Source organism: Nematolebias whitei, chromosome 1 (assembly GCF_014905685.2).
Source record: "Nematolebias whitei isolate Nwh7 chromosome 1, NemWhi1, whole genome shotgun sequence".
NCBI classification, from domain to species: Eukaryota; Metazoa; Chordata; class Actinopteri; order Cyprinodontiformes; family Rivulidae; genus Nematolebias; species Nematolebias whitei.
Window position 1 is genome coordinate 26,953,517 of NC_056498.1, and position 14,179 is coordinate 26,967,695.

General features: G+C 39.0%; 1 protein-coding gene across 1 annotated transcript in view; it reads left to right on the forward strand.

Moving 5' to 3' along the window:
- The window catches only part of LOC119426037 (phospholipid-transporting ATPase ABCA1-like), a 302,913-nt gene that overhangs the window by 30,332 nt on the left and 258,402 nt on the right, over positions 1-14,179 (forward strand). The gene's annotated exons all lie outside the window — the stretch shown is intronic.

Genomic DNA, 14,179 nt, shown 5'->3' on the forward strand with positions numbered 1-14,179 from the left:
ATATATATATATATATATATGTTTGTATGTATGTATTATGTGTCTGCATGAGTTTCTTTGTTTGTCTGTTAGCAAAATACCTTATGAACCACTGGATTAATTATAATGAAACTCTGAGGAAGTACTCAACAAATTTACGTCCGTAACTGATTAACTTTTGCAGTCAGCCATTATTCAAGATGTCTGCTACAGCTAACCGATCTCAGCGTTCACAAAAATGTTTCTAACTTGCCCAGCTGTGCAGTTATTGAAATGTTGGAGAAAAATGTCTTACACACACAAAAAAACCTGACAGCAGGAGAAGATTTTTAACCAGTATTTACATGCAAGGTCAGATTTTCTGAACAGGTTACAAAAATGTACATAAAGTACACACATGACGACCAGTCATGAGACTCTGCCCCGAGTCGCCTTCTCTGCGTGCTTTTATACCCTTCTCAGTGCAGCTGAGTTCACAGAACTTGGAGGTGTCCTTGGCTGCCTGCTGCAGCCTCACTCAGCTCATCATCCATCTCTCTACTAACACAAACATATGATTCATGGGCAGAGTTAACATTCTCAGCCATAGTAATAAAATAAATCCATAACCTTTGACCAAACATTCCCTAACATGAACTAAAGTCTGGTGTGGTAATAGCTGTAAGCCATCCCTAACATATTCTGAGCATTGAAATATTGTACAAGATTTTTGTTTATATATTAGGTATTAACATTTTGAGTTAACATTGTCCATTTATTAGCACAATATCTCATAAACCAGTGCATGGATTGTAATAAAATGTCTAAGAAACATTGACTATATATCTACAAGTGATTACTGTTTGGAGTCAGCTTGATTTAAAATGGCTGCCACACACAAGTAAATGTACAAAGTATAAAAATGGCTATAACGTGGGTAATTCTACAGATATTCCGGTATAATTTGGGGTGGTAGTATATGAGATTCATCCCCAACACACTGAGTTTTAGCAAATCACCCTGAAGGTTAGGGTTAAGATGGCAAGCTTTAAAAAAAAAAAAAAAAAAAAAGCTAGTCTTTTTAAAACTGTTCCTTATTAGTAAGCAGCGAACTTGCTGGAAAATTATCCTGATCAGTATGGGTGGCAACGTCTTTTTATGACACACACCAGATATTTTTTTCTCTTTAAAATGAAGAATTATAATATTTTGTCAGTTTAGTAGTCATAAAGACAAACACTCACCATAATTAAAAACTGCAGATGCACAGTTCAGTCAGATTGTAGGCCACCTCCTGTATTTCCTGTTTACTACCTTTCTCGCCACGTCGGTCGGATGCAGAGACGAATCAGCGGGCCGTGCAGCCAGCTGTGCAGCACAGCACAGGATGCGATCACTTCTGCCCATCCAGAAGCGGGCACCTGTGGCACAGTTGGCACCTCCAAACTGGGTTTGATTGGAAATACATCACCGCAGTCTGTGTTGGTAGCTGGCATCTGTCGCAGCCCATCAAATCAGTGCTCTTCATTCCACTTAGAAAAAAAAGTGCTCTGCAGCTTGACATAATGATGTTTTTCTAATGACGAGGACATTTTTAACTAGCTGGTCCCAAGTGGGAACTCATGTCGTCTGGATGGCGTCAACTCAAGAGATGTAGATATGGTAAAACTGAACATGGGCAATCAAAACGTCCCACAGAGAACAGATGGTGTCATAAAAACAATTCTTGCAGATCTGAAAGTGAACTTGTATTTTCTGCAATTTACACAGGAAAACACCAACCATGGCATCCAAAGTGTTGCCAATTATTCTTGGCTAGGACTCAATGAAATGAAACTTGTTGTCTGGATTTCTGTAAGGTTGGCTCTGACAGTTTTTTTCATTGATTATGATAAAAACAATTATTGTTTAGAGGAACAACAACAATGCTGCTGTTGCAAACCTGAACTGAGAAACAAGACAGAAGCAGATTTACAAGTTTAACTTTCGTCCTCTTTTAACTACACTGTAAACAAGCAGTGCACCAATGTCCCCCGTCAATGTAGGATTTGAGTAGTGAATGTTTTTAGTTTTCGAGATGAGTGTATTCCAGATTGGAATTGAATAGGGAATGGAACCTTAATGTTTTTGGTGCAATATATTCCAGTATGTGGAAGTTACACTGTGTATGAGAAAAGAGGCAGTTTTGTTTTTGCTTGTCTGAGGCGGTGCAGAATGACAGATCATGAAGAGCTAAGGGAGTAATTTGATCCATAACTAGTATCAGTGGCAGAGCCATGGTGTGGCCAATGGTGGCCCTGACCACCATAGATTTAATTTTTGGCCACCCCAATCATTTGAGGAAACTAGGGATGCACAATATTGGATTGTTGGCCGATATTCGATATGCCGATATATTAAAACTTATTTGGCTGATAACTGATACCAATATTTTTTATATACTTTCCTTTGTCAGAACATAGCTCTCTTATTTAGGCTTATTTGCTACAAAAATTGTGTAACAGCTGTAAGAGCTGGTGACATATATTCAGTAACAGCCATATACAGTACATAGCACTTTAACACTTTACATTTAATACAGATATAAGTTACATATTATTTTTTAGCATTAGTCACATGCCATGCTGTCTCATTTGTGGAGACTTGTTCTGGGTTCCTAGCTGCAGTGTGGGATCCTCTGCACTCTTGTGCATGAAGGACAGACTTTTTATGTTCAAAGTTTTTGTCTATCCATTGCACCATAAGACTAATCATGCTAACTTCCACACCACTGACATTTTGACTTCTTCCTCTCCGTCGTGATCAGATCAGGTCGTGACGTCATCATGTTGTGCTGGTGCTGCAGGCATCCTTGTCACTGGGTTGTCATACAAAAACAGTGTCTTTTATATCGGTGAGTTATTTTGATAGAATGTCCGATGTCCGATATTTAACTTTAACGCTAACATTGACCAATACTGATACCATGCAAATAATATCGTGCATCCCTAGAGAAAACTATACTTTTATACAACAATGTTCAGTCAGGTCATCTGGACAGTTTCTTTTAACCGTCCAGATGACCTGACTGAACATTGTTGAATTTTTACCTGGATTACTAAGCATGAAATTTGGTGTATACTTTTATACAATATAAAAACTTGGGAAAAAAAAAAAATATATATATATATATACATACAAGGCAGCACGGTGGCGCAACTGGTAGAGCTGCTGCCTCTCAGCGAGCAGGTCCCTGGTTCAAACCCCGGTCCAGGGGCCTTTCTGGGTGGAGTTTGCATGTTCTCTCCGTGCATGCGCGGGTTTTTTTCGGGAACTCCGGTTTCCTCCCACAGACCAAAAACATGCATGTTAGGCTGATTGGTAACTAAATTGTCCCTAGGTGTAAGTGAGAGAGTGAATGGTTGTTTGTCTCGTTTGTCTCTATGTGTCCCTGTGATGGACTTGCGACCCGTCCAGGGTGTACTCCGCCCCTCGCACAGTGATTGCTGGACATGGGCACCGGCGACCCCCGTGACCCAAAATGGAACAAGCGGGTAAAGATAATGGATGGATGTTGTTGGTCTGGTGAGCCAAACAGATCATCTTCCAATCACAGGCTCGCATTCTCTACCTCTGCGCCATTACTCCCATGGTGGCCATCTTGGTTTTGAATCTTTGATATTGACCTATTTTACACCTAGATGCAGCTACACAATGTAATGGAAGTTTGTACCTCATTAATTTTGTTTAGTTATTTAGTTCACAAGAAAAACATAGTCCCCTCTTCACTCTACGATGGGGAACAAAACAGGATTTCCTAATTAATTTACCTGTTGATTAACCATAGTTAAGTTCTGTCAACTTAAAGTCTTAAAGCCCCATCTAGATTACTCCTGGTATGTAGGGTTAGGGTATATATCTATACACCCAACATGCATGTTTTTGGCCTATGTGAAGAAACCGCGGTGAGCGGAGAAAATCCATCCATGCACAGGGAGAGCATGCAAAGTCTCCACAGAAAGGTCACAGCTAGGAAAGAACTATATTTTTGTTGATATTATTTTCTATGTCAACATCTTTCTCATAAGAATGCTGAAATACTCATGCCACACCACTAGGTGGCAATAACCTCCACACTAACACGTGAAAATACAAAGAAGAAACCCCTCCAGAGGACCAGACTTAACTTTGTTAGATTTTTCTACCTGGATTATTGAGCATGCATGAGGATACAAAAAAGAAGCATTCTTAGCTCTGCTAAAGATCCTCCAAAAACCCACAATTTTCTTGGATACTGTTTATTTTCCTCTGAGTTTTTTTGAAGTGACCTCATTAGCCATGGCATAAATACAAAAGCATGTAGTAAAAAGAGCAGGTCTTCCTGACGGCTAGGCTAATGGCTAGCCATATGAGGGCTTTCTTTTTGTTGATTTTCATGTTTATAAATTTTTTTCTCAGAAATTCTGTATTAGTTTGAAAGAATGTTTGCTAAACTTGAACCTCTTTACTTTTGCATGACAGTTTGTTTGGTTTGTCACTGTTTTCTCAGTCGAACTTTGTCTGCGTTAATATGTTGATGTTGCTGTGTGTGTCGACGATGCTGAAAGTCTCTTGAATGTATCAGTCTGCCGGGAACTGATTATACCTTTGGACAGTTGAAGTCAACTCTGTCAGCAAAATATCTCAGAAACACTGGATGAATTTTAATGAAACATTCAAATGTAATGGTTGAACAACAAGGATGTGCTACAGCTAATCAACCCTAAGGAAAATCAAAAGAATGATTATCCTGATGCATGCTCGTTGTTCACCCAGTTTGACAGATATTGAGCTACAACTTGCTGTGATAATAGCTGAGAGTCATCCCTAACATGCACTCTGAGCACATATTTCACACTTTTTCTTGAGTCCTTGCAAGAAATTAAAAAAAAAGACCAAAACAGTTACAACTTCGTCTGTTCTCATCATAAGATGATTTTAGTTTAAAACTTTGGGGGTAAAAGACAGTGGAAGATATACATTTCTTATAAGAATGCTGTGCCTTTGAAAGATGAAACGTCTCAGGAAAGAACATAAACTGTCCAGATGACATGGCTGAACACAGTTAGATTTTTACCAGGATTATTGAGCATGAACGTTGGTGCTGCGCCTTTAGTTATTTTTCCTGTATCTTATGTGATTAATGTCAAAGTTCTTGTCACTCAGTGAAGCATCATGGGTATTTCAGCATTTTCTGTTGGAATTTTGTGGTTGAAAAAAACCCATAAACAAACAACTAAAATATAGATATTCATTTAACAAAATATCAAGAGTAGTTTAGATAGGAGTCTAAAACTTCCCAGAGCTTTTTCCTATTAACAACAAAGTCCATGCTCATATTCCATAGTCCATGTTCCCATTAAGTTTGTAACTTAAAAACTCTTCACCTCAGATGAACCTGCCAACATCATACTGAACAAGTCACCTTCACTTATCCGTGTGCTTTGTCGCAGAGTTTTGCGTGCTTTTGAAAGACACCAGTTTGTTAACATGGCTATTAAAGTCTGGAACATTAGCTGTAACCATTAAATTAGTGTTTTTCTCGTGTTGGTTTGATCTAATTAGTGAAAGTGGAGCGACAGCCTCTAGAAGTGTCTCACCCTTTGATCTCTCCTGGTACGTACTCAGTTCTTGTTGTATTAAAGTGTGTTTCTGGTGTTTGAATGAGTCCAAGAGGTTGACAACTTCATCGAGGTGAAATGGACATGCTGTTCATGCATAATGGAGCTGTGTCCATGTGGTCCTTTGTAAGCAGTTTGTAGCCAATTTTAGCAATAAGGATATTGAGCTCAACGCTTTGCAGATAAAGTGCATTTGAGGATTGTTGCTTCTGGGTGTGATAGAAATACATTTATATTTCAATATGTGTATAAGCTTTTTGAGTGTGCACAATATGTGAGAATAACCAATATGGAGTAATTCAGCAGACAAAAGGTAAATGTATAAATCAGTGGAGCAGATTTATGGTTTCGATAACACAACTAACCGGGTCAGTCGTGGTATACTCGAGAGAAAGTAGTGTTTTATTTGTGTAAACTGTATCAAAGTAAGTTCATTTATTTATTTGCCATTTGTGCTCGAAGCAGCAATTCAGGCACATTGGAATTCTTGTGCAGAGCTCTCGCATTCATAGTGTAGATATCTCCTAGTGTAGATATCTGTAATTCTGGCAAATAAAACGACTGTTTTAAGCTATTTTGACTACCTGTGCTATAGTTTACTTTTTTTAATATCACCCTCAACCACTCAGTCCACGGTGCGTCAGAAAACAAAAAAATTATGCAAAGCCAATAACACATTAAGAGGGTTGTTATATATGAAAACAACAATCTATGGGACTTGCGTGGGGCTAAAAGGACTTCGTCATTAAATAACTGCATGATTATTAATGATACAAACAAACTAAACAAAAAAAAGGATCAGGGTTAATGCAAAAAATAAAAATTACATTATATGTATGATCCTTAAATGCATTACATTTATCACAGTAGTTATGCTGCAGCATTATTCCAAATATAAACCAGATTATCACATAAAAATCACAAAACCTTTTTTTGTTGTTTTGTTATAATCCTGTGGAATATTGAAATATGCAGAAATTAATGACCAACTACAAAATTATATTTAATTATTTAGTAGGGGGGGGGGGGGGGGGGATCAAGGGGGGTGCCACTCTCCTTTTCCTGTCCTGGCCCCCATGGGACCACGTCCTACAGTTTGGGAACTACTGACATAATGAATGGAGAGCACTACGCTGGCGGTGTGACATGCGTTCTTTCAAGGAATAGGCGTTGAACTTTAAAATATACATTTGTCATAGATTTTAGTAAAAAGATTGGCAATAATAAATGCTGGTACATTTACCAATGTTTTCCTAAGAAAAACATGTTTTTGTCTATTAGAAGGGAAAAAAGCAAAAGGGGGCAACAGTTATGATGTGTGATGGTAGGTTAGTGTTTGGGGGCAGCGTAGAAAATAACAGAATGAGTTTGTTCCATAAAAGCTTGGAGCATAAGCTCTACACTTGTAGCCCTGAGCTCATTAGAGACCCCACAGTCCTGTTTCATTAAATGCTTGTTCTTTGGAGAAAAGTGCACAAAATTAGAATTTAATAAGAAGCTTTTCTTCCCCGAGAATTAAGTTCTTCCACATAGTGAAACTGCATGCTCATGCCAGTGCAAATTAGCAAAGACAGTGTACCCTCTCCACATAATAAGCAGTAACATTTCAGTTAGCATGCTAATGGCTCTTTCAGATCCGCTGTTGCATTTCATTGTGTTGGTCTATGTAAATGGGTCTGGAGAATATGCAGTGCGTCTGCATAAAGGCCAATTATGCCTCATGTGTGAGTCTCAAAGTACACTCCAAGGAACTGTTAAATAAAGGCCAAAACTTGGGGTTTGTTAGCTGCTCAGGAAAATTTCAGGTAATTGTTGTAAACAGCTTCTGCGTTGTTTTTCATGACAGTGATAAAAAATTAACGAGGTGTTTTCGTGTCTTGTTTTACTTTTTTGTGGACAACCATCTGTACGTGTTTATTTTTGTTTGTCATATCTTTGTTAGCAAAATATCTCATGAACCACTGAAATGTAGGTCTACAAGTGGCTGTCTTTTAGAGTTATGACAATCCAAGATGGTTGCCACAGCTAATTGTATATAAGTGTAATAACCATCTATAACTCAGTCAGTTTTGCCGATATTGGTTTAAGATTTGGTGTGGTGGTAACTGAGAGCCATTCCTAAGATTTACTCTTGAGTACTATGTGAGAGCTTTGCTTAAAACTTCTTCATTAACAGCTGTCTCAACTTTCAGAAAGTAATTCATAGATCTTCATCTACAACCAGTTAGCCCTTGGTGTCAAACCGATCCAACATCTCCACAACAATCATTTGTTATATGTCAGTCAGTTTTACGATATTGAGCTAAACTTTGTTGTGGTAGTAGCTGTAAGTAGCTGAAGGTTTTTATTTCCACAGATGACGATGTTAGTTTAAAACTCTGGCATTTGGTGAAACACATTCCTTCAAGGAATTCTGGACTTTTGATTACCGTATTTTCCGCCGTACATGTCGCTCCGCTCTAAGTCCCATCAGTCCAAATATGTCTAATATAGTGGGAAAATCCATAAATATGTTGCTTCGCCGTTTATGTCGCATCTATTATGTGTCGCCGCTGACGCGTCACATTTGTTATGCGTCATCTCTGACAACCTGGAAATGTAGGCCAATGTTGTGCCAAAAATCGATTGGCTGCCAAATGGTGGCCGCTGGAGCGTGCACGAGAGGACTTTAACAAGAATTTGACAAGATTAACACTTAAAAATAATTATTTGTTTTCTCGAAATTATAGCAAATGTGTGTCTCAGTCTAACTTTTCCTTAATAAATGCACTTTGACGGTCAAATTACCTGTATTTCAAATGCCGATTCGTGGCTGCGGGAGCATGCACGGGAGGACTTGCTGTGCATTACTTCAAAATTTAACAAGCTAACCACCTAAAACCAATTATTTATTTGCTCGACATTATAGTAAAGGTGTGTCTCAGTTGAACTTTTACTTAATAAATGCACTTCAATGGTCAAATAACTGCATTTCGCTGGTGTAGCGCAGCAAAATGAAGCTGATTTGACGGTTGCTCCAGTTGAACTGGAAAAGGTGGCAGACTATGGCAAGCCGATTGTGTCATTAATAGCCACTTTTACCCATTACATGACACAATAGCATGCCATACTACTTGAGTGCCATCTAGCGGCTGAAAATGGTAGTGTTCAATATTTTCAATGTCTGAATGAATGAAAACGGTCATATCTCAGCCAAAAATTGGTTTATAAATATGAGGAAAAATCCATAAATACATTGCTTTGGCATATAAGTCGCAGGGCATGCAAATTATGCAAAAAAACATGACTTATAAGCTGAAAAATATGGTATTTTGAGTTATTTTAGCTGATATGACTTCTCTGATATTGCTCAGGGCACACACTTTTTGTTTTTCAAATGTCTTTAATTATTATTAGATTTATTTATTTCACCCCCCAGCCCCAGTTTTAATCACATCCTTTTATATATTAATGTCACTGAAGGGATAATACATTTCTGCCTAGGTAAATGTTTGCTTCTCTTATACAATTGAATGTCAAACAGTCCTCTACATGTCTCTTATGAGAGAGAGAGATATCATTGGCATTTATTCAAGTTTATTTGACTTTGTTGAATCGCTGTGAGACAGGGCTCAAGTTTCACTGCTTGTAAAAAATAAGTGCTTCTTGATTGGTGCATGGAGAGGTTCACATAGATTTCCATGACTGGCAGGTCTTATTTGGTTATTCCAGTGGGGTGTATGTTCAGGTCTGATTGTATAAAAGCTTCTCTGCCTCTGATTGTATATATAAAATGCAAAAAGTACAAGTCACAAGTCATCTAAACTTAATACCAATATCCATTTCTTGTGTGCAGACATGTGATTGCTTATGCCAGACGTTGACTGTGTGTGTTGTACTAGCGTTTGTAGTGCATTGACGGAGCTGTCTCACTCAGGTACTGAACTGAGCTCATCTCCAGGGTACAACTCAAATTGATTAAATTTGTCAGGGAAGTTGAGGGGCTGACTTAAGGCTCCGAGCAATTATTTTACTGTGGCTAAACCTAGTGTAAAGAACATATATTTTTTTTCCTTTCAGCTTCTGTTATGTAATAAAATAAGGTTCTGCTGCCAAAAAGAACCATGAAGTTTAAGAAGATCGGTAACCTCTGTCATCTAATGCTCGCTTTTGGAATGAAACTATTGATAACTAATCCATTTTTCTCAAGATACAAAAGTGCTTTATTTCAGGGTCCAATGCATTTTTCTCTGCCAATCAAACCAAAAGCTGAGTACATGACCCATGTGCTCAATGTACCAACTAACCAAACAACCTTACCACCCATCAAACCAAACAACCATCACATGAATCCAACCAAGCAGATAATACAATTGCACCAAAACAAACAACCAGCTCTCCAACTTATCCAATTAATCCTATCCTAATCCAATCAACCTACCTACTGAACCAGCCACCCCATAATCCCTACCAAATTCAGGCCCAGGACTCCCTTGCAAAAGAGATATGGGATCTCAGTGGTATTTGCCTTATTAAATAAAGATTATTTATTTTATTTATTGATTGGTTTTGTTTATTCATAAATCTTTACAACCGGCCAACTAACCCAACCTCACCAAACCAAACAACCAGCTCCACAACCACCCAACTATCACCTAAACAACCAACCCCACCTACTGAACCAAACAACTCCTCTAAACCCAATCAAATCTGCACCAACTGACCAGCCAGCCCACTAGAAAAAAAAAAAGAAAGCCAACTAGCTCATTAAATCATCCAACCAACCGACTTGCTGAACCAAACAACTCCTCTAAACCCAACCAAATCCACACCAACTAACCAATCAGCCTACTAAACCAACCAGTTAACCAACCAACCCACCCACTAGATCAAACCCTTAAACCCAACCATATCCATACCAACTAACCCACCAACAAGTCTGCCCACCGCTCAAATAAACCTACTTATCCAGAGTCAACTAACTATATAATCAAGTCCAACGTTTTTCAGTCAGGTCATCTGGACAGTTTCTTTTGTTGTTCTGAAATGTTTCGCCTTCAATCCGGAAGGCTTCATCAGTCAAGGAAACGCACAACACAAAACTGATTCTTCCCCCAACAGCTTACTCCAAAGTGGAACAAACCAGTTTCAAAAGTGTTAAGTTCACCATAGAAAGGGGCAGCAAAGTGCTAATGTCTGATTGGAAGCTAACTCATTAAAGAGCTAACTTGCTAACAAGCTAACATATAAGCTAACCTGCTAGCACAGAAACAAGACAAGCTAGTATAGATAATGGAGAATCTCATTGTGTGTCGTTCTATGCTAGGATGGGATGATCTTTTTAGGATAAGGCACTCCTAAAGAAATGTTTCTTGCCCACCTCCGCATGCTAGTTAACAGTTATTGTGGAGTTAGCGCTCTTTTGTTTAACTAAACATTGGATAAATGTGGTCACAACAGAAGGGGGAAAGTGGTACAAATAAAGACAATGTGCATGTGCATAAATGTAGCTAGGACAAAAGTACAGTTGTATAAATACTATCCCAGGCTAATTTGTCCTCTACCATGACAAGAGTCAATGAGAATCCAGTAGTTTCTTGTTGCATGAAAGAGCCACTAAAAGTGTTTTAGTCATTCATTATTTTTTTCTGCTATAGTACATCTTTCATTATGGAGTTCCACTTTCTAATGAAAGCTAACAGTGTGTTGTAAAGTGAGCCGAGTTTCATGCACTTTTGTTTCTGCCTCTCAAGTGTTATGATTGCAGAAGGCAGGATCAGCGCAGCCTGTGTGGAGAACAGGTGGCCAGACCTAAACTAAAGGGAGGCCATTATCTGTCTGCACACCGACCTCCCAGGAGCACCTGGGAAAGATGACCAGCGGGCAAAAGGGCTAAGATTTAATTGCATTGAAAATGGCAGCTAAAATATCTCTAATGGGGGAGATGGCTGCCCTGGTGTAATAAGAGAAGAGAGGTCTGAAGCATTGCAGGCATGACAGGCAAAAAATAAAGAATGAAACAAGAATGGAAAAAGCACTGATGTTATGACAGGTGTCAGAACAAGAGGGACAGGCAGTCAGACATATTGACTGGCATACATCACGGCAAACTGATCAAGTCGGTAGACGAAGAACCGCACCACCAGAATGATTCATGTAAAAACCAGAACAAGCAAAGACTAGTGGAAGAACAAGCTGTCGAATCACTCCAGGTGCTTTTGCTCTCAGCACAGGACCTTGTGTAACTTATTCATCACTCTCACAGCCTGGCAATATTCATGTTTGAAGATTAGATAAATTAGTAATGATCCTACTGCTGCTGAACATGTTGACTTTTTTCAGTTTAAAATAAGGAGGCTTTTCCAATGTTTTAAGCTCTGGACCTCTGGTTTGAATTTATTTCAACTTGTTTGTGCTTTTAGGTCAAAATCTACTTTTCTTAACACCTTTAGTTTGCTTTTTTTATTCCCAAGTTATTCTAATTGTGAATAAACCATGAATGGTTACATTAGGGAGCACAATTTTTTTAATAAACTTGATATGGATACATCAACAGTTAAAGTCCTAGTATTACCAGGACCAAGAAAAACCTTGGTGGTTAAGCATTATTAGAAATTTTGATTGGAAAAATATGTCAACAAGTGTCTAAACTTAGCTTAAAATGCTTTCAAGTATGAGTCCCATTAAACTTGTAATTTCATGCCTCCTCCAACAGAATGCTGCAATGAACCTGCTGAATACTCAGAATTAGTTTGCTCCAGGGTATTGTCCTTAAGTGGTCAAAGCTGTTGTCAGTTTTGTTGGGTCAAAGTACTTAAAGAAAAGTGCTGCAGATCGATAAACCATAAAGACACCTAAGGCACCACTGATTGTCACTGACTACTGGACAAACAAAAACCCTTAATCAAGAATCTACAATGAGAGGTCTTTAGTGACCATTCTGTTCTCGAGTGTGATGATTGCGTCAATACTTTCTCCTGGGTGCACAGAGGGGGGCACTGATTTTTTCTCTCTCACATCCTTAACTTCTATAAGTCATTTGTTTGTGCCCTTTGAATTTTAGTTGCACCTTTAAACTCATGAAACCCCAACAGTTGGCAGAAAGTATTGCGAAAAAGTTGTTTAGATTCCAGTTCAAAATTCTAGCTTTACACCATTTGATAATGCGTTTAAGTGGAGCTAGTAGGGTAGAGTCCAAACCATTTGGCTTAAAATAGAAGCTACTTACCTGTCGTCGTCGTCGTCCTTTCAGATGTGCTTTCTTTTAAAAATGTGCAGCATAATATTGACTGATCTCTTGTACGAGGCTGATCAGCTGGGATGAGGATCAGCACCTTCAAATCTGTGGCCATAGTCCTAAATTGAAAAAGTGTGGACTGCCCTCCCTGGGTTGATGGTAGGGCATTAACAGAGTACTCGAGTAATTTACACATCGATTGTTAGGACATCTATCGATGTTAAAAAAGTAAAGTTGGGTATCCGTAGCGACGTCATATTATGTGACCACGTATGACCGTAGGGGTGGTGTTGCACTGTTGCAGGTCACAGAGTGTTGTGTAACACCGGGTCCAATCCACCAGAACCAGTTTCGGTTTAAGTTTCGTTTTTGACGTGCTGCGTTTCTTCTCGTTTGCAGTTTAATAATAATAACTAATAGTTTAGTTTTTCCTGTGACTTATTTGCAGTATGATACATGGTAGGAGCATAATATACGCTCCCAATGTTTTGTTGGTATTTTTTTTGGGTAAATAATTACCTTTTTTTGCGGTTTAATTAATTTATTTATTTTTGTATCTTGAGATCTATGACGTCATCAAATACTCGAGTTCTACTCGGGTTTTATTATGTTAATGTCGAGTTTAAAAATTATATACTCGTTCAACCCCTAGTTGATGGTGAAGTTCTGCCTCAAGTGGAGAAGTTCAAGTATCTTGGGGTTTTGTTCACAAGTGAGGAAAGAATGGAGCGGTAGATTGGCATATGCATCGGTGGAGCATCTGCAGTATTCAGGACTCTGTGCTGGTCCATTGTGGTGAAGAGGGAGTTGAGCTGTAAGACAAAGCTCTCTGTTTTCCTGTTGGTCTATGTTCCTACCCTCACCTATGACCACGGACTCTGGGTAGTGACCGAAAGAACAAGATTGCTGATACAGACTGTTGAAATTATTTTTCTCTGCAATATGGCTGGACTCTCCCTTAGAGATAGTGTGAGAATTTTAGTTATCAGGGAGAGACTTGGAATACAGCCACTGTTCCCCCACATCGAGAGGAGTCAGTTCAGGTGGTTCGAGCATCTGATAAGAAGCCCCCCTGTGTGCCTCCTTAGGGAGGCTCTCTGGGAAGAGACCCCCAGGGAAGACCCAGGTTACATTGGAGAGACTACGTCTCTCAATTGGCCTGGGAACGCCTTGGGGTCCTCCCAGAAGAGCTAGAAAAGGTGGATGAGGAAAGAGATGTCTCGGCCTCCCTTCTTAAGCTACTGTCCCCACGACCCGATTCCAGAACAAGCAGAAGATGATGAAAAACTTAACAAACCAACAAATAAATAAACAAACTGACCTACCTACCTACCTACCTACCTACCTACCTACCTACCTACCTACC